At 41.3% G+C, this 21,055-nt stretch overlaps 1 protein-coding gene and 1 pseudogene across 1 annotated transcript in view; both read left to right on the top strand.

The window, feature by feature from the left end:
* ROR1 (receptor tyrosine kinase like orphan receptor 1) overlaps nucleotides 1-21,055 on the top strand; it is a 183,606-nt gene that overhangs the window by 65,581 nt on the left and 96,970 nt on the right. The window lies entirely within an intron of this gene.
* Nucleotides 299-1,170, top strand: LOC121500814 (annotated as a pseudogene).

The raw sequence follows: 21,055 nt of genomic DNA, 5'->3' as shown, positions 1-21,055 counted from the left end.
ATTGGGATGGGAAGTATTCTATAAATAATGGAAAAGGTATCATGGCTCTGTCATTAAAAACATCTCTTACTTTAGCAGATGGTCTAGTATTTTTGTGGCTGACATCCAATGTCCGTGCCCTCTGCTAATTATTCTAAGACTAGGCTGGGTAGATGTTCTATGTGCTTCCATGGAACCCTAACTTTTTCTAAAGGCCATTAGAATATAATATGGTGGGTGCTGTGATATTTATCGGGGTCTCCAGAACAGCGTTGCCTATTAGAAACAATGCAAGTCATATAAGTAATTTTAAACTTAGTAGTAGTCAACAGCCATTGCAGTACATTGAGCTACATAGAGGCAGTGCCGGGGCAAGTAAGAACCAGACAGGCTCTGGGCGACTCTTTGCCTCGCTGAGGAAAATAATTAAACATGGGCAAAAGAGATCCTAAGAAGCCAAGAGGCAAAATGTCATCATATGCATTCTTTGTGCAAACTTGCCAAGAGGAGCACAAGAAGAAGCACCCAGATGCTTCAGTTAACTTCTCAGAGTTTTCTAAGAAGTCCTCAGAAAGGTGAAAGACCATGTCTACTAAAGAGAAAGGAAAATTTGAAGACGTGGCTAAGGCGGACAAGGCCCGTTATGAAAGAGAAATGAAAACTTACATCCCCCCTAAAGGGGAAACAAAAAAGAAGGTCAGGATCCCAATGCACCCAAGAGGCCTCCCTCAGTCTTTTCCTTGTTTGGTTCTGAGTATCGCCCAAAAATCAAAGGAGAATATCCCAGCCTATCCATTGGTGATGTTGCAAAGAAATTGGGAGAGATGTGGAATAACACTGCTACAGATGACAAGCAGCCTTATGAAAAGAAGGCTTTTAAGCTGAAGGAAAAATATGAAAAGGATATTGCTGCATACCGAGTGAAAGGAAAGCCTGATGTGGCAAAAAGGGGAGTTATTAAGGCTGAAAAGAGCAAGAAAAAGAAGGAAGAGGTGGAAGATGAAGAAGATGAGGAGGATGAGGAGAAGGAAGAAGATGAAGAAGGTGAAGAAGAAGATGATGATGATGAATAAGTTGGTTCTAGCGTAGTTTTTTTTCTTGTCTGTAAAGCATTTAACCCCCCTTTATCCAACTCACTCCTTTTAAAGAAAAGAATTGAAATGTAAGGCTGTGTAAGATTTGTTTTTAAACTGTACAGTGTCTTTTTTTGTATAGTTACTACACTATCTACACTACTAGATAGCCCTGTCCTGGTGGTATTTTCAATAGTCACTAACCTTGCCTGGTACAGTATGGGGGGTGTAAATTGGCATGGAAATTTAAAGCAGGTTCTTGTTGGTGCACAGCACAAATTAGTTATATATGAGGATGGTAGTTTTTCATCTTCAGTTGTCTCTGATGCAGCTTCTACAAAATAATTGTTGTTCTGTTAACTGAATACCACTCTGTAATTGCAAAAAAAAAAAAAAGGTGCAGCTGTTTTGTTGACATTCTGAATACTTCTAAGTAAATACAATTTTTTTTTATTAAAAAAAGACTTATTAGTAGTCACATTAAAAAAAGAAACAAGTTAAAAGAAACAAGTGAAATTAATTTTATTTTTTTTAAAGATTTTATTTATTTATTCACGAGAGACACAGGGAGAGAGAGAGAGAGAGAGAGAGAGGCAGAGACACAGGCAGAGGGAGAAGCAGGCTCCATGCAGGGAGCCCCACATGGGACTCCATCCCGGGTCTCCAGGATCAGGCCCTGGGCTGAAGGTGGCGCTATACCGCTGAGCCACCGGGGCTTCCCTGAAATTAATTTTAATACCTATTTTTTTACTTGACTACATCCAAAATATTATAATTTCAACATGAAGTCAGTATAAAGTATAAAAGATATTGAGATAGATTCTTTTTATTGAAGTCTTCAAAATTTAGTATGTCTGTTGTATTTACAGCACATCCTAATTTGGATAATAAATTTTCATTTGAAATACTTGATCTATACTTATGCTTTATAAAATGAACAATTAAAAACAAATTTCCATTCCCAAATTGTTCCAAATTACTCAGTTTTCCAATAACCGAATTGACCAAGAAATTATTTTTCTTTGATATTATTCACATCCACATTCCAAAACCAGTTCATCTTTCTCAGAAGAATGGATTTGACTTTGCAAAAAACATATCAGTTTTTAAACTATGTTTACCCACATTATGTAAATTTACTAAATCTTTTATCAACTCAATATTCACATTAACTCAGCTGTATATTGCATAAATTCAAAAACAGCACTAAATTTATCAATACCAACAAAGCCTTCTTCAAATTTTTTTCTGCAGGTTTTGCAATTTACAACACTCTGCCAGTTACAATTAAAATCTCTTGCATACTTATTCATGCTAAGTGTGTAAAAGCTATGATTCTTGGTTTGTATTATGAAAAGCTCAGTTACAACTTAAATTCTCATACCTTTCTAGTTAGGTTACAATAAGCTTTTCCTTTTCTTGGAGCTGCAAGTTTAGCTTATTTATATCCAGTGTGGTATTGGTGAGAAAATGTAAATCATATTGCCATTTTTTGTCTTTGATTATTGAGAATTTGGCAAGCATCCTTTCAGTTTCAAAGAAAATCTTGAATTGGAGTTAACAGCAAAGTAAATCATTGCAAAACTCTTCCACAATTCAATCAACAAGTACTGGCAAAGAACACAAGATCATTAAATTCATTGCCTTTGATTCCTTTCAACATTTCTATAAACTGGCAATGATTCCATTTGCATGCATATATGAAAGTTTTAACAACTGTATCCAAGATGCTCTTCAGAGTCTACTTCAGAAAACTGAGCATAAGATATTTTCAGTATATGTCATACAGTAGAAAAAAGCAATGAAGAAACCAGCAATCTCATTTTAAGATTCCACTAAATCTAGATTTTTGACCTAACAGCTATAGTACCATCATGACAGAAACTAATTTTTTTTATATCTGACTGAAATTCTTTGACAGCTATAAGAGTTTTTTTTTAAGATTTTTTATTTATTTATTAGAGACAGAGAGAGAGAGAGAGAGGCAGAGACACAGGCAAGAGGGAGAAGCAGGCTCCATGCAGGGAGCACAACGCGGGACTCGATCCCAGGCCTCCAGGATCAAGGCCTGGGCTGAAGGCGGCACTAAACCGCTAAGCCACCAGGGCTGCCCCGTAAGAGATTTTTTAAAAACTACTTTAGGAGTTCAGGTTTTTTTTTAAAGATTTTATTTATTTATTTGAGAAGGACAGAGAGAAAAGTAGGAAGGAGGGGCAGAGAGAGAGAGAGAGAGAGAGAGAGAGAGAGAGAACCAGACTCCCTGCCAAACAGGGAGCCCGATGCAGGGCTCAATCCCAGGACCCCAGGATCATGACCTCATCTGAAAGCAGACTCTTAACTGACTGAGCCACCCAGGTGCCCTTTGGAGTTCAATTTCATAGGCTGCAAATTGGCTTTTTTGTGTGTCAGTTTGGAAGTCATTTAAGGTAAAATGTACCTAAAATATTAATTGGCCAGTTTCTCTTTTATCTCTTGGCTCATCTAACTCAAAAGGAAAGTACCTGCAAGTTTTTAAATTATGAGTCAATTGATCTTTGATTTTATTAGAAAGGTTTTACATTCTATAGGCTATCCATAGGTAAAATAATTTTTTTTTTGCCATCTCTCCTTCTAAAAGTGGCTTTATACATGCCAAAGTTACAAGCTCAGATTCTGTTAAATTTGTGTAAAAGAAAGGTTTGTTAGGACATTTAATTCTGATTTTAGATAGCTAATTTCATTGATTCTTTTGCCTGTTAAAAGGGACCTTTTTTAAAATCAAAATCACTATATAGTATTTACTGAAAATGCCTCCTTATGTTATCTATCTAATTTTTTTTTGTTATCTATCTTATTATCTTTATTCTTTTTTAACACACACAAACAACTTCTTTGGCTCTGCCCAATTGACATTCATTGTGAATTTTGTGGCCTATCTTATTCCAGATTCTTCTTCCCATTACTGTTCTGGGCATAGTGCTGTCCTCCAAATCTCCACTCAGTTCTGCATCAATAGTATGCTTTCATTTTATTTATTTTTTTTAAATTTATTTATTTATTCATGAGAGACACAGAGAGAGACAGAGGCAGAGACACAGGCAGAGGGAGAAGCAGGCTCCATGCAAGGAAGCTGACGTGGGACTCAATCCCAGGACTCCAGGTTCACGCCCTGGGCCGAAGCAGGCGCTCAACCGCTGAGCCACCCAGGCATCCCAGTATGCTTTCATTATAAACCTAAAATTTTTTCATACTGATACATAGAAAAATGAATTAACTGCATTATGATGAAAATTATAGTATTTCAATTTAATTACACACTATGATTTATGTCAGTTTTACCATAATGTATGCTGTCTGCATAAGACATTCAAATGAGCACATTCTAATATTCTAATATGCTGTATAGAAAAAAAATCATTTGAACTGAATCAGTCTGTAAACACCTTCTAGGTTCCTGATATAGTAATATGTAATTTTGAAACAAGGCACTCGCTTAATACATGGAGAATTGTAAAAGAATAAAAATTTTTTTAAAAGATTTTATTTATTTATTCATGAGAGACACAGAGAGAGAGGCAGAGACACAGGCAGAGGGAGAAGCAGGCTCCATGCAGGAAGCCTGACACGGGACTCGATCCCCAGACTCTAAGATCACACCCTGGGCTGAAGGTGGGCACTAAACCACTGAGCCATCCAGGCATCCCTAAAAGACTAAAATCTTATGTGATGCAGCAGTGAAATTAAAATGAAGTTCTACCAAAACAAGAAAGTTGTGTGTAACAAACTTATTCCACATTGCTTCAGTTTTTAACTTAAATTAATTAAAACTAAATAAAATTCATATTTCATTTTCTCAATAACACTAGCCCCATTTCAGCTGTTCACTAGTCATACCTGTTTTGTGGCTCCCATAGAGGACAGTACAACTCCAGAATCTGGAGGGATCACCAAGTGGCAGCGGCAATCTTGTGCATCTTGTTCACTCTTTGTCCCCAGTGCATTAGCACAGTAGGAGCTGAAATTCAGTTTGTTCGATTAAAATGAAAATTAAAATCATGGGCTTAGAACAGTAACTGGCACTTAGTAGGCCTTTGTTGAAGTACCGATTGAATGAATGATGTGCCATTTGCTCATTCATTTATCAGTGACCTAGTCTTCAGGCAGCCATGGCCTCTTGGTGAGCCCACTCCACCCTGGTGACCACTTTCCCTGGCAAAAGGCAGTGTGTATCCAACTATGGCTTTATTCTAAGCCGTCCTGAAAAGCTCAATACCCCTAGGGTTGCTCAGGCGATTTAATTGAATTCAGCAAAAAAAAATCAAGAAGTTGGGATTTCTAACCCTAGAAAAGCACTCTGTGGTGAGAGCACAGGGAGACTTGATGTTTGGAGGCAAAAGGAGAAGCTTTCTGTTAAACTGGGGAAATGGGGGTGATCCCTGGATGGCTCAGTGGTTTAGTGCCACCTTCAGCCCAGGGTGTGATCCTGGAGTCCTGGGATCAAGTCCCACATCAGGCTCCCTGCATGGAGACTGCTTCTCCCTCTGCCTGTGTCTCTGCCTCTCTCTCTCTCTCTCTCTCTCTCGAATAAATAAATAAAATATTAAAGAAAAAATGAATAAACAAACAAACTGGGGAAATGGGTGAGGTCCTGGATTTGGGACTGGAAGGAGCTGTTAGGCATCTTCCAGCCAACAGCTCCACCCCGATCCCCACCATCTCCTTCCTCACTTCTGTTCCAGAGAGACTCTCCATGGCAAAAACACTACAGAACTCAATCTTCTCCAGAATAGTATTTGTTTGAATCATTTTTCTGTTTAGAGCTAAAAATAGAAATTCAAAAAAACAGGAGCAGCTGGATGGGATTTCAAAGCTGCATTCGGCAGGCTACGTTTCCTCTTGTTAAAAATATATATATGCATGAGTGTTTGGGGGAATTGCCCTGATTAAAGAGAAAGGGTAAATTGCAAAGAGAAACACCACCACATTGCAAAGTGAAATGTTATTCTTTTAGATTAGGGTTAATTTTGCAACAGTCCACCATGCCAGCAGATCCTGCAGGCAGATCCTGCAGAGGGTCAGGGTGCTGAGAGGAGGCAGCACTGTTCCCATGTCTGCAGCCAGCACAGCAGAGGGGCCAGGGCACCAGGGCTTTGAGAGGTTGCCTGTCTTGGCCTCCAAATGGCTATGGATACCTGCCTGTCCTGGGGATCTCTGCCTTTTCTTGTCACTGCTATTACCGTGGTAAAATATACATACATGTGAAATGTACCATTTAACCTGTTTTAAAGTATACATTTCAGTGGCATGTGGTCATTCACAATGTTGTGGGACTGGCACCACAATCTAGATGCCAAATACTTTCGTCATTCCAAAAGGAAACCCTGGACCCAGGAAGGAGTCACTCCTTATCTCTGCCTGCCCCCTGCCCCTGGCAACCACTAATCTGTTCTCTCTCTCAATGGATTTGCCTATTCTGGACATTTCATAGAAATGGAATCATGTACAAAGGAGTCTTTAGTGTTTGGTCTCTCTCACTTAGCGTAATGCTTTCAAGGTTCATCCATGTTGTAGTATGCATCTTTCTTGTGTTTTGATGACCTTGAGTTACTTTCTGGAATAGTAACAAGAGGCCTGGCATAGGAGCTGTGCAAACCTGGGTTTGAATCCTGGCCCTGCCTTTGAGCTTCAGTTTCTTGAGCTACACAATGAGAATAACCTAAAATGTCCACTTCAGAAGTCCTTGGGAAGGTTCATTTGCTTATATTGAACTATTTATTTTCTAATTCAATAAATATGAATTGAACAACCATTAAGTACCAGGCCAAGGCTTCAAAAATATATCGGTGAATGATACCAGGCATGTTCTTTGTCCTCGTGGAACCTGGTTCTAGTAATAGAAGTAGGCAATAAACAAAGAAACAGATAAATAGGAAGAAGATTGGGTGAGGTGTAATTGTCTGGGTGTAGGAAAGGAGTTGCTTTAACAGCTTGGTGAGCAAAGATCTCCCCCCCCAAGAAGCTGACATTTGAGCCAACATCTGTGGAATGGAATAAGACAGTCTTGTTAAGAGCTGGGTGAAGACTGTTTTAGGTAAGAGAACAGCAAGAGTAAAAAACCTGAAGTCCAAAAGACTTTGACACAATTGTGGAATGGAAAGGAGGCCAATGTGGCTGAAGATGGGTGAGTGAGAGCTGGGAGGTATGACATGAGTTTGGAGAGGTAAGCAAAAGCCAAATGCTGCAGTGCCTTGTGGACTCATTCTAAGAGCAATGGAAGCCATGGGAGCGTTTTAGCTGAAGGAGTGCGATGTTCTAACTTACAATCAGAAGAGCACTCTGGCAGCTGTGTGGAGGATGGAGCAGGTATGGAGGCTGCCAGACTAGTAGAAGGATGCTGTTGTAAAGTCCAGACACAGAAAATGGGTGGTTTGGTGACTTGGGCTAGAGTGGGTTAGGAGAGTTATAAGGAAGTAAGAAGTGGATGCCTAGGTGGCTCAGTGCTTAAGCATCTGCCTCTGGTTCAGGTCGTGATCACAGGGTCCTGGGATCAAGTCCCACATCGGGCTCCCCACAGGGAGCCTTCTTCTCCCTCTGCCTATGTCTGTCTCTGCTTCTATCTCTCATGAATGAATAAATAAAAATCTTTAAAAAAAAAAAAAAGATGTGAGAAGTTCTAAAATGGACGGGAGAGGAGGCTGGTATGAAGAATATCTTAAATAGGGGATCCCTGGATGGCTCAGTGGTTTGGCACCTGCCTTTGACCCAGGGCATGATCCTGGAGTCCCAGGATCAAGTCCCACATCGGGCTTCCTGCATGGAGCCTGCTTCTCCTCTGTTTGTGTCTCTGCCTCTCTCTATCTGTGTCTCTCATGAGTAAATAAATAAAATCTTTTAAAAAATGAATATCTTAAATAAAAGTAAACAATAATTGAAATCAAATGAGAAAATGACTCAGAGAGCCTAGGACAGAGCTACACACCCCCATGCACACACTCACAAACCTCTGAGGCTTTTTGAGAAAGCATATTATGGGTTCCATCTTCATCTGGACTTCTCTGTCATCAGGGATGAGTGGGAACTACACAGAGAGAGACATGGATATGTCTCTGATTCTCATGGGATAAAGAGAGAATAAATCTACCACTTTCTAGTCAACTAGAATGCTTGGCCTTGGCCTTCAGCAGGCAATGGAGAAGTAGAGTTGTGTGGGATGAGGTAATTGGCCATATTCTAAGAGAAGAGGGGATAGCCAATAAAGAAGGTGTTTTCCCCCCTTTTTATTATTTTTAAAATGTTTTATTTATTTATTTTAGGGAGGAGTCAGGGAGAGGGAGAGAGTCTGAAGCAGACTCCACACTGAGCATGGAGCCTGAGGGCTGGTGACTCGATACCATGAACCAAGATATGACTTGAGCCAAAACCAAGAGTCAGGTGCTCAACTAACCGAGCCACCCAGGCACCCCTGTTCTTTCCCTTTTTTAGCTAGCAGAGCCTACCTGAAAGGAATTTCCTTCTTCTAATCTCTTGACACATTTGTACTTCATGTCCTCCACCCCTGGTGCAAAGAGGGCACTTGATTACTATCCAAACCTTCAATAAGTGAGTACCAGAATATACTATTGCTGCCTGGTTTAGAGCAGAGAAACTTCTGGGGCTGTAGAAGAACCAGTGAGGTTTTCTCTTCTGTAAAAATGTGGGTAATCATAGCATCTACTCAAAGGATTGTGAAGATTAAGTGTGATAATGTGTGTAATTCACTTAGCACACGGTGCCTGGCACATAACAAGCCCTCAATGGAAGTTTGCTATTATTCCTCTTATTAGGGGTCTGCTTTCTGTGGCTTCTTCTTCCAGAGTGATTGTACATAAATGGCCTGTAGAGACTCCTTTGGGAACCCTAGATTAAGAGGAGAATATGGGCCAATGTCCAAGAAAGCAGGGCCCTGGTGCAGGAGCCTGAATAAGCCCTCCCAGTTCTCACTGTCATGAGGGACTTGAAAGTGGAATTAATAAAGTGCCTTAGGTTTACCGCCAGTTCCTTTATGGCCTGACTTCCTGCGTACTGGGGACTAGATGAGACATAAGGGATTGCAAATGCAATTGGAAAGTGGGATATTGTTAGCTGAGGCCAATATAAATATGTTTGTGGGGGAGGACAGAACAAAGGCCTAAAGGCCTGATGTTGACAGAAACCATGTTATTGTTCAATAAATGACTTCATCCTAGTAAAAAATGATAGTTCCCCCCAGGCCTGCCAGGGAATGGGAGAGATGTGTTATCTGTACCTACACAGGCCAGCAACCTGGGGAGGGGGACAGCCTGCACGTGACCCTGACTCGGCCGCCGGTACCCTCCTGGTGTGTCTGAGGGAGGGGCTCAGCAAATGGTGTCCACCCTGGAGTCAGAAGTCTGGATCCCAGCTCTTCCAGGCACCAGCTGCTGCAGACACCTCAGCTGGGAGCCTCGGCTCTCCCTCACGCACGCTCAGAAAACAACTGGACCCCTCTGCACCCTGCCAGAGTAGTTGTGAGGAATAAACACCATAAATAATATAACAAGGTTTGAAGGAAACACTCCGTTAAAGAGACTTTTTTTTTTTTGCATTCACATGACCTGCTTGTGTGTGCCCTCTCCCACCAACATGGGAAGCAGTGTGGTTCCTGGAGCTCCCCCTCGCCCCCCTAATCCTCCCCTCTCTGACCCACCCTTACTTCCATTAGCTTACCTCCTTGATGTAAATGTTTTATTTCATTAGGCCCTTTGCAAGGTGTTAGTTGGCTAAGAGAGTGGAAAGACCAGGGAAACCTCTTAGAAAATATTGCCCACTTGGGGTCCTTATTCTCACCCAGCTCATCAGAAGCACCCAGCAACTTGTCTGCCTGCCCCTTCCCCTCCACGTGACCCTTCATTTTACCCATCACCTCCATCATGGATGGAAATGTGAATCTTTGGTGGCACAAACAGAGCCTCCACGAACACCCAGTGGAAATCCCTAAGTAGTAGGTTGAGGCGCTTCTTTAATTTTAAGAGCACTGGATCCAATGAGGCTTCCCAGTCTGCCACTAGCCACCTTCCATTTCCTTCCCCCGAAAGTTTCCACTGGAAATTCCCCAGCTTTGGTCTGAGTGCTTGGCTCTGTAATCTTGGAGACATTCAGCATACACCCCACAATTAAGACTTTGCAACTCCACGCAGTGTTTCTTAAGAGAAAGTTAGATGCAATTAGATCATTTGAAGATGGATTAGCCTGCCGCCTGCACAATATTAAGAAAAATCACATTGGCAATTGACAGGACCTCTTTGAAGAGCTCTGAAGGAAAGCCACTAATGAGCTCTATGCTGGGTTGCCCCCCTGTTCCCAAAGGGTTAACACAATTTGTGGGAAAGGAAAAAAATCCCCTGTGGTATTAAAATGCTGTGTCAGAGATTTGTAAGCTCTCCTTTGTAGCTCTGCCCCCAGGCCTGGCTCACTTCAGTTGAGATCAGGTTAATAAAAGCTCTGTTGCTGCCTGGCAGTTCCTAATGGGGTTACAGTCTGGTGCCTGACCAGTGAAGAACACTTAGTAGTAGTGGTATTAAATAAATGCCAAGGAATCTGATTCAATAAAGTCAGGGACATCTGTTGTTCTTGCCTGTCCAGGATCTATTCATCCTTCTTTTGACAAGAGCAGCTTGCTTTTCCTCTGGGGGAGAACTGCCTTTTCTCCCCTCTTGGTCTGGGTAAGGCTGGCCCAACACACTTTGGGATGACCCTATGACCAACCCAGCTCCACTAGTGTATTTGAGAATCCAATCATGGCCCAAGCCACAGGACCTGTCAATTACATGAGCCTATAAACACCGATTCCCCCTACCCCCCACCCCTGCTTAGTTGTTGTTTTTAGCTTCTCCCAGGTAAAGTTAGGTTTCCTGTCATTTGCAACTAAGAATCCTGATTATTTCAAATATGAGAGGAACTTGTGCTATACTAGGCACTCTGAAGAGGTAGAAAAGAAACATATATTAAATTGCCTTTGCTCTTAGAAACCAATAACCTTAGAGTATCGAGTCTTAGAGACGTTAACTAAAGGATTAAATAAATGATACAGTGTATAATTAAATGACATAGAGAATATGTTCTGTGGGAAGCCAGGAGAGGGAGAAATTGATGTGAGTGGGTAGGCTTCCTGGCAGAGGTTGGACTTAAACTGGGTGGTAAAGGATGGAGAGGCGTAGTGATACTGAGGGAATGCAGTGCTCTGCAGGAGGCACGGGGGACCTCAGTAACAAGGAGGATCCTGTGTGCATAAAAAATGGAAAGTGGATTTTTGACATATATGTAATCAGGGCAGATACCAAAGGACTTGGAATCCCAGAATGAAAAGTTTGAGCTTAAAAAAAAAAGAAAGAAAGAAAAGAAAAGAAACAAAGAAAAGTTTGAGCTTACCTGGATAGTTCACTAGTGTGAGCTGATGTACAGGTGGGGGAAATCCACCCCAGATGGTGCTACAAGTTTAGGAAAGTATATGCCACCATGTGTGTTTCACCTGTGCTGGAGTGAAAATGGTTCGATGAAGGGGAAAAGGCCACTGAACTTGGCTGTACCATTTTACAACTGAGTTACAATGGATGAGTTACTTAATCTCTCTGAATCTCAATCTTCTTATCTGCAAAATACAGATAACAATAGCTAAAGATTTGGGGTGTTTGTGAGGAGCACTCAGGCAATACCTGGCACTTGGCACTAAGAGTAGATAATATCTGTTGAGTCCTTACTAGGGTCCCCCAGGCACTGTGCTGAGCACCTGACATGCCTTATCTCATTAATCCTCCCAATAACCAGAGCTCAAAACAGTTTACTGCATCTGATTTGGGGTAACATTTTCATTCCTGTGCTTAATGGAACAATAAGCCTTATCAGCTCAAATTCACTGTCCAATGAGATCTGAGTATATTATCTGAACATTCTTAAAGGTTACAAATTCTAATTTTTTAATATGCATCTTAAAATGTTTTGAATTTAATATATAATCACACTGCAGAACATGTGGAGAAGAGATTTTTAAAAAGAATGTAAACGTAACTCTATTACCTACAACACAACCGTGATTTCCTTTAAAAAAAAAAGATTTTATGTATTTATTCATGAGGGACACAGAGAGAGAGGCAGAGACATAGAGGGAGAAGCAGACTCCCTATGGGGAGCCTGATACGGGACTTGATCCCAGGACCCCAGGATCATGACCTGAGTCAAAGGCAGATGGTCAACTACTGAGCCACCCTCAGCTTCGGTTTTCTTATTTATCTTTATGGAATAGAAGCTTCCTTATCAGAATTTTTTGGTAGGGCTTAAATGAAATAATTCATACTTTATAGAGCACCTGGCACATAATACACTCACAATAAATGTTGTCAATGCCCTTCGACCCTTTCCCCCATGCACTTTCTATATGATTGCAGTGCTTCATCTGTACAATAGCTTCCATCTTCCATTTCCACTTAATATTGTATCTTAGATATTTTCTATATAGTAACAGAATCTCTGCCTCTTGTTACCAATGTCTGTGTTCTCCTGACTGAAACTATCATTTAGCAACTCGTCTTCCCCCCACCCCCCAATTTCTCAACATTTATAAATAATGCTGCAGTTCACACCTCTATAGCAAGGCTCTTGGTAAGGGCTTGGGTCTCGAAACACTGTTTCTTTGAGCTCAGCTTGTGATTCTGCCCACAGCTTTCCAGAAAGTGACACCCAAGTTAGTGAAGACCTTTGCCAAATAGTGGATTTTGCCAATTCGACGGACAGCCATCGGAAGATAGGATTGTCATGATCTTTGATCATTCACTGATCATGATCAGTGACTTCCCTCTGGTGTGATATTCTGTGCTTCCTCCTTCGAGTGGTTTTATCGTGGGTCTGTCAGCTCAGTCTCCCTGCTGTTCTTGCTGACGAAGCGAAAGGAATCCCAGTACCTTTTCGCTGGAACTCATTCCCTGTTCTTTCTGAATCTTCTTTCTTGGAGTAGGAAGGATTTTGCAGACAATTTTGGGCTGTCTTTCTTATTACAAATGAAAGCCTCAAGCCCTTGTTTAGGTCCTAGAGTACTTTGAAATTGGACCCTCCTGCGTACACCTGGAGTCACCAGTAAGCTGGGGGTTGGGGGTGAGGGCACATCTCTTGGCTGAGGGACACACAAAACTAAGGGCAAAGGTGAGATTTTCCTTTCTTCTCTAGGTCCTAAGGATCCTTTGAAATCTTTATGATCTGTACCTTTAGGGATCAGAGCGACAGCTTGAGGAAATCCTAAAATTGTGTTTTCTCTAGATAAGCATTCAGGTCAAAGGGAAGACCTTGCATGCCTTCCTGATGAACAGAATCTCGCCTAAGTTTAGAAAAAAATCACCAAGAACAAAAATGGCATTCAGCATTTATTCAGTACATTGAGAAGTAGTTTTCAAAGGATAAACAGCAAAGCCCAGTACCTTAGACAGTGGTCTTTCCTGGAAGTCTCAGCCTCCCTGGACACTTGGAGTGAGTAATAGAATAGAAGCCCGTGAACTGTTTATAAAATTTCAACAGTCCTATTGGTAACTGTATATTACTATTAGTTTTTAAAAACACCACAACTAGAGCAACAAACTTGAATTAGATTAAGTGAAAAAAAACATTTGCGATCTCATGCTAATTGAAGGCTTTAATTGGCAATTTTTAAAATAAATTTTATATTTTACAAAATAGTTATTGTTTTAATAACAATAATGGGGGGCACCCTGGGTGGCTCAGTTAGTTAAGCCTCTGCCTTTGGCTCAGGTCATGATCCTGGGGTCCTGGGATTGAATCCCGTATCAGACTCCCTGGAGGGAGCCTGCTTCTCCCTCTGCCTATGTCTCTGCCTCTCTTTCTCTGTGTTTTTCATGAATAAATAAATAAAATCTTTTTTTAAAAAGTAACAGTAAGGAGAACAATTACTCTTTTACTTAATTAGCTTACTTAGTTGAAATCATTTGAAAAGCCATATGACTTTGGACAAGCTGGTTGACTACTAACAAGGTCATTTATAAGATGTGTGATCCCGAACAAGTTAGCCTCACTCATTTTCCTCATTTATTAAATAGAATTAATATACTCTCCTCATTTAAATAACAATTTTTTAAAAGATTTTGTTCACGCAAGGAGCCCAACATGGGACTCGATCCTAGGTCTCCAGGATCACGCCTTGGGCCAAAGGTGGGCGCCAAACTGCTGAGCCACCCAGGAATCCCCTACACAAAAAAATTTTAAAAAGAAATAATATACTCTCCTCACAGGGTTATTATAAGGAATAAAAGATACAATATACAAAGCACATAGTACAGAAGCAAAGTACCTGTCATACAGTAAGGGTTCAGTGTGTAAATGTTTTCTCATAAAAACTGCAAATTTGGGAAAAAAAAAAAACTGCAAATTTGGGATCCCTGGGTGGCGCAGCGGTTTAGCGCCTGTCTTTGGCCCAGGGCGCGATCCTGGAGACCCGGGATCAAGTCCCACGTCGCGCTCCCGGTGCATGGAGCCTGCTTCTCCCTCTGCCTGTGTTTCTGCCTCTCTCTCTCTCTCTCTCTGTGACTATCATAAATTAAAAAAATATATATATTTAAAAAATTAAAAAGATTTTAAAAAAACCTGCAAATTTATATATTAGACAAAAGTATTTAAAGCATGGGTCCTTGGGGGCAAGGAGATATAAAATTTAAAAATGCTTCCCTGGTGGTGAAAATGTTGGAGGACAGCTCCTTGGCCCTGACTCGTGTTGGTTACTTAAATGAAATAATTATCAACACTCATCAGAATGAAACATCCACTAAATTCATCTCCATTTTGTAGCTACCAGACAACATTCTTCTGAGTGCTTTCACACCCGGCATACCATACCTTTTCTTCCTGTACCTGGATAGCTGACACTAGCCCAGTTCCCGAGGGCAGAGAAGAGCAGAGCTCTATGTCTGGGAAGGGAGAAACTGACAGGCAAGTCCTCTGATCGTTGCCCAAGGGCCTGCTTTGTGAATAGTGGCATCAATGCCGCTTTGTTCCACCTTCAGTGGCTGGCCCATAGTTGAACCCAGAGAGGCTGGCTGTTTAGGGCAACTTTGGCCTACCAAGGACAGAGAGCGCCAACCAGAGCTAAGGGTTCACTCAGCGCCCAAGATCTGGCACAGGAATTCTCCCCACTGGGGAACCAGTCTCAGGGAACATTGCCTTCCCCCCCTTTGGCATTCTAATTCATCCCAGATTTCATAGAGGTAAATTGGAGGTTTGAAATGTGATATCATTGCTGAAAAGGGCAGAACCATCAGCATGGAACCAGTATATCCTTATTAAGTACAAGACCTAATAATTGCCTTGCTCATGCAAATGAATTGTCCTTCACTCATTCATCAGTTATTGAGTTCCTATTAAGTATGATGCTTAATTTGGGGGACATATGGATGAAAAAATGGCATCCCTGTCCTTAGAATCTTGTGGACTGGTGAAGAAGTTGTCACCTGCTTTGACAAGCACCGTATAATATCCTGGAGACAGTGAGAGACACCTAGAGAAAAGGAAATAGAGCCTGCTGAAGGAGCTAATAATCATAATAGCCATAATTTGTCAGGCACTTATTCTGTGCTATTCACTGTGCTAAGCACTTGGCATAGATCACCTCATTTAATTCTTGAAACACAACTAAAAAACTGATCATTCTGATGATTTGATTGGCTTCCTACCTCTCTAGGGAAGGCCATGCAAAGGACATGGCATCTCAGGGTCTTAAAAAAAGAATAGGGGTTTGCAAACTGCACACAGTGGGTGGATCATTCCATTCTATGCCATTCCAGGCATAGAAAACAAAATGGTCTCTTTGGAGACTTGCAGATTCCCTGGTATTTGTGGTGCAAAGGGAGCATATAGAGAGTATGCTGGGTGAGGATGCTGATTGCAGTGAAGTGAGAATAAATGAGATAAGCTTTCAAATACAGATGACTCTTAGCAGAGCTGAGATGTAGAGGAAGCAGATTCAGTACTGTAGAACTTTAGGCAGAAGGACGGATGACCATGAAAATTCTGGCTTTTGAGATGGAAAGCCAACACATATAGGTAAAGGTAAGCTTGAGAAAGGGCAATGAGAGGGGAAAACTAAAAATGCAGAACAGAAAGAATGATTGGTGGAGACAGGTCTTCAGCTTCTCCAGATTGGAGGAAAGATAAAGATAAAGAGACCTAAAGACATAAGTAAGTTCATAAGAAAAGAGGTTGTAAGGGGGACCTACACAGGAAGAGGCAGAAGGAAAAGATATGATCTTGAGAGTTGTATCGCCTGTTGCCCCCTGTCTGTGAGATCAAAGACAAGTCTTCCAAGGAAAGTGAGAGATGATGGAGCATTTTAGGGCCTTGAAAGTTTGGAATCAGTGTTGAGGGCAATTGTGAGGTGCTCATGACACCCCTTTGGGTCCTGAGGAAAGAATGTTCAAAGAGGGGAGAAGAGAGTGAAGGTGATGGCATGTGAGAAACAGTTCAATGTACTGGGAACGGTTGATATGAGTGGAGAAAAGATGATGAAGATAAGACTTTATTAGGTGACTTCAGGATCTACCTTCAGACTTCTCAACAAGGGAGTGGACTTAGTCCATGATGCTTCAATGTGCTGCACCAGGTCCACCAAGTGGTCATTACTAGGAGGCTGGTTCTAGTCCCCAACATAAAAACATATAAGTAGTGCTACCCAACATGGGATAATCTGCCTTGCAAAGGGTTTCAATCATCTGTCAAGGACGCTATGCCGGCAACTTGATAAGCCGAATCAGATGGTTTATTAGAGCCTTTTAATACTAAGATCTTATGGTTGCATAACATAGGGAGCAGCAAAGTAGGGGGAGACTGGTCTCAGCATTCTTGTAGGTATCCCTGCTTTTTGATTATTTGATATCAAATCAAGGTAGTCCTTGATTTTGATTATAATGTTCAGTCAGGTTTATGCAGTTCAATAACTGTAGGAACGACTTTGGAATTTTTATTAATTGCAGGAGGAGTTTTGTGAAGAAGCCATGCTCTAGTCTATGGACTATACACATGATGTTATCTAATTAGCACACAGGATGTGTCTATAAAACCTATATTCACTATAGAAAGGGCTTCTTTCTCTTTTTATGCCTATCCCATTTCATTACAGACCTGAAGAAGACCCTTAGCTGGGTGGCTAAAGAAGACCTTTGATTCTTCTCTACTTTGGAGTCCTCCTTTTATAAGACATTTTGTTCGTATTCCATTCAAGTCACCTTCTTTTCATTTGCCTCCTGCATTGGGATGGACTGCTTTCTTTTTTGGAATCTATTAGTCTGACTCAGTGGTTTTCAGAAGGGATGATTCTGACCCTCAGAGGACATTTGACAATGTCTAGAGACAGTTTTGATTGTCATGACTAGAGCAGGGGGCTACTGGCATCTGGTGAGTAGAGGGCAGGGATGCTGCTCAACCACTACAGTGCTCAGGACAGCCTCCATAACAAAGAATTATCCAGCTCCAAATGTCAATAATGATAAGGTTGAGAAATCCTTTTTTTTTTTCTTTTAAGATTTTACTTACTTATTCATGAGAGACACAGAGAGAGAGGCAGAGATATAGGCAGAGGGAGAAGTAGGCTCCCCACAGGGACTCGATCCCAGGACTCCAAGATCATGACCTGAGCCGAAGGCAGATGCTCAACCACTGAGCCACCCAGACATCCCTCTTGTTCTATTTTTAAGTCTTTCTTCTAAATCAGCTACTATCAACACATTCTGTAAAACCCTAGATGGCTACTTTGATTGTCTAATTTGAGAGTTATTGCATGCCTGAGTGTTCTACACTTTTTGCCCATCCCTTGGTTCATGCTGTAGCAATAAGCAGGACATTTTTGACTCCCTTTGGCAGGAAGAGTCACTTCTTGGTTGGGGTCTAAATAGAACCAGATCTCTCCCAAGATAAAGGCAGGGATGCCATGGCTTTCAGAGTCACAGCATCAGATATCTCCTATCTGCAGCAGCTCTAGGCCAAGGGTGTGGATGAAGGACAAGATACAAATACAACTATGTGATGCCATTTGTTTGATTTTGAGTAAGCTCATACAGTATTTAAAGACTGGGTATTAGAGCTCCACCATGAAGGTCCCCTGCAGCCTTTTCAAGCAAGGACAAAACCAAGACAGTGGTACTAATGCAAATGTGATTTCAGCACAAATGAACACTGAGAAAATAGTGCCTGACTAGGTTATACCTACCTAATCTTCTGACCCTCTGAAAGATCCCATGGAACTCATGGGATCCTTGTACCTCTGATCCCAAATCAGGCTGAAGTTTTCAGGGAATTAGATCATAAATTAGCCCTTGCTAGTTTCCAGATCTTCTACCCCCTAAAGAATCCTAAGACAGCATCCCTTCATGACCCATTATGAGTAGCCTGTCCCAATAGAAATAGCCCAGGGATGAGATTTCCCTTTTCATCTCACCGTTTATAGGCTAAGTGGCCTCAGGAAAATCATTCAAACTCCTAGAACCTAGGTTTTCTCATCTCTGAAATGAAAACATCTACCTTTCCATTTCTAGAAATCTATGCAGAGAAAGTACTCTTTTTTTTTTTCTTAAGATTTTATTTATTCATGAGAGACACAGAGAGAGAGGCAGACACAGGCAGAGGGGTAAGCAGGCTCCCCGTGGGGAGCCCAATGTGGGACTTGATTCTGGGATCAAGACAGGATCACACCCTGAGCCAAAGGCAGGTAGATGCTCAACTACTGAGCCACTCAGGCGTCCCTGAAGAAAATACTGTAAAAAAATTCAAACAAAACTTTATGTACAAAGTTATTTACTGCTTTATTATTTAACATTAGACATCATTATAAAACACTAATTATGACATCCACAGAATGAAATATGTGCCCATCAAAAAATATTGTTCATGAAGAGTTTTATTGACTAAGAAAATGATTGTGTTCTAACATCAAAAATAAGAAGCAAGACACAACAGACACACACACACACCCCTATATCCATATAATATTATCTCAACTATGTGAAATAACTGTAGGAAAAAGTCTGAAAGGAAACCAAACTATTACCAAAAGTTTATGCTTAGTTTTGAGTTGATACATAAAATAATTTAACACTGAGATATACAATACATTTTTTCTCTTTAAAAGTGTATAACACTGGAGTTTGAGAAACACTGATTTAGAGCTCTAGACAGAAATGGGGCTGGAGATGAAAATTTTGGAGTCATAGGTATTTCAGTAGAGGTCAATTACTGGATAAGATCATCTAGGACAAGCCTGTAGCATGAGAGGAGACAAGAGTCCAGGACTGAATCCTAGGGAACCACAACACATATAGAATAGGTGAGGAAGCTGAGCCAGGGAAGGATCTAAGTGTTTGGCAGCAATCAGTATGAGACAGTTATCTAGATGGATTAGAACAGTGATATTGAGAAGAGAGAGGGGTTGAGAAAACTGAAAAGAATCTAAGAGCCACAAGTTGGATATAAGAGATAAGGGTGTTGGAAAAAGCAAAGATTACTTGGAGATATCTTAGCTTGGAAGATGGAAGGATGCTGATATCAAAGGCAGAGATGAGATAATTTGAGAGGAAAGCATAGATGGTGGGAGAGGAGAAAAGAAAAGTTAAACTTAGTTTCGTATGGATTGTGTTTGAGATTTCCTTTGAAGAGAGAGCTTCTAGCTGCAGGAGCTTGGGCATCTGCCAGAGCACACAAGCCAGGATCACACTTCCTGGGCAGCTCTCAATCAACCAGTAACTAAGCTCAGAAGGAGTAATAGAGCTGAGCTTCTCTGTCCCATGTTGCCTCCTCTGATAGGCAGTCATTGACCTGAGGCTCCCCTCTGGGCTGGCCCAGACTTTCAGAGCAGCACTTGGGTCTGATGCTTCTCCTTCCCAATCCTTCTTCCTTCCCCTTCTCTGATCTCAGATGGCAGTCTGAAACCTCTCCTTGCCTGCTTCAGTCTTGCCCCTCTTTTCATCCATAAAAGCTACCCACAATAAACCTCTTGTCCTTTTAACTCCCATCTTAGCATCTGCTTCCCGAGGGCTGGAACTAATACAGGTGATGGTTGCATATCTAAATGGAATTATGTGGGAATTATGTATGGGTCTTGAAGACAGTCAGGATTGAGAGAGAACTGAATCACAAGGGCCTCCCTAACAGCATAATCATAGGGGAAAAGGGAGGAACAAGGTTTGAGCCTTAAGTGACACGCATAACTGTGAGGGGTACAGGTGAAAGAGAGGAAAAATATCATGGACAGATAGGAAAACCAGGAAAGCACAAGATCAAAGAAACCATGGAGGAGGAGGAAGAGAATTTCTTAGGAGCAGGTAAGATGTCTGAGGAAAATCTGAGTGGAGCCTAAGATCTTGCATTTAAAGAGTGAAATGGTGGCTGGGCATCAGGAGATCATTTCAGAGAAAGTATGGCAAAAGGTGCCAAATTTCCAGTAATCAAGAAGCAACACAGTGGGAAATTGCTGGAGGGAATGATGTAGATCATGTTTAAAATGTTTTACCAGGATTAGAAAGGGAAATTGGGATAATGAGAAGTAAGACTGTGTGTGTGTGTGTGTGTGTGTGTGTGTGTGAGAGAGAGAGAGAGAGAGAGAGAGAGAGAGAGAGAATATCTGGAAGCGGTCTTTGAAGATGTTAAAGAGAAAAAAAATGTGGGATTAAAATCCTGGAGGCAGTGGGAAGAAAAAAGCTGCAGAGGCCAGGTAGAGGGGTTAGATTTCAATAGTAAGGGGAAAAATCTCTTCTCTGGAACTTGGAGGGAAGAAAGAGAACATGGCTGGAATGACAGAGATGGATGAGAATAATGGGTGAGGATGAGGAATTGCATACACAGTATATCTTACAATTATAACAATGACAAAGACAACCTCTGAGATTAATGGAATGAGTTGGGAAAAATGTTTAAAGAGAGAAGAAGGCCAGAAATCTCTGGTGTGCACGCTATGTTGTCCCTTAAGAAATGTAATGGGGTGAAGGAAATTC

The sequence above is a fragment of the Vulpes lagopus genome, chromosome 10 (assembly GCF_018345385.1).
Source record: "Vulpes lagopus strain Blue_001 chromosome 10, ASM1834538v1, whole genome shotgun sequence".
NCBI classification, from domain to species: Eukaryota; Metazoa; Chordata; class Mammalia; order Carnivora; family Canidae; genus Vulpes; species Vulpes lagopus.
Note: the sequence above shows the minus strand (reverse complement) of the source record. Positions and strands in the feature narration are given on the sequence as shown.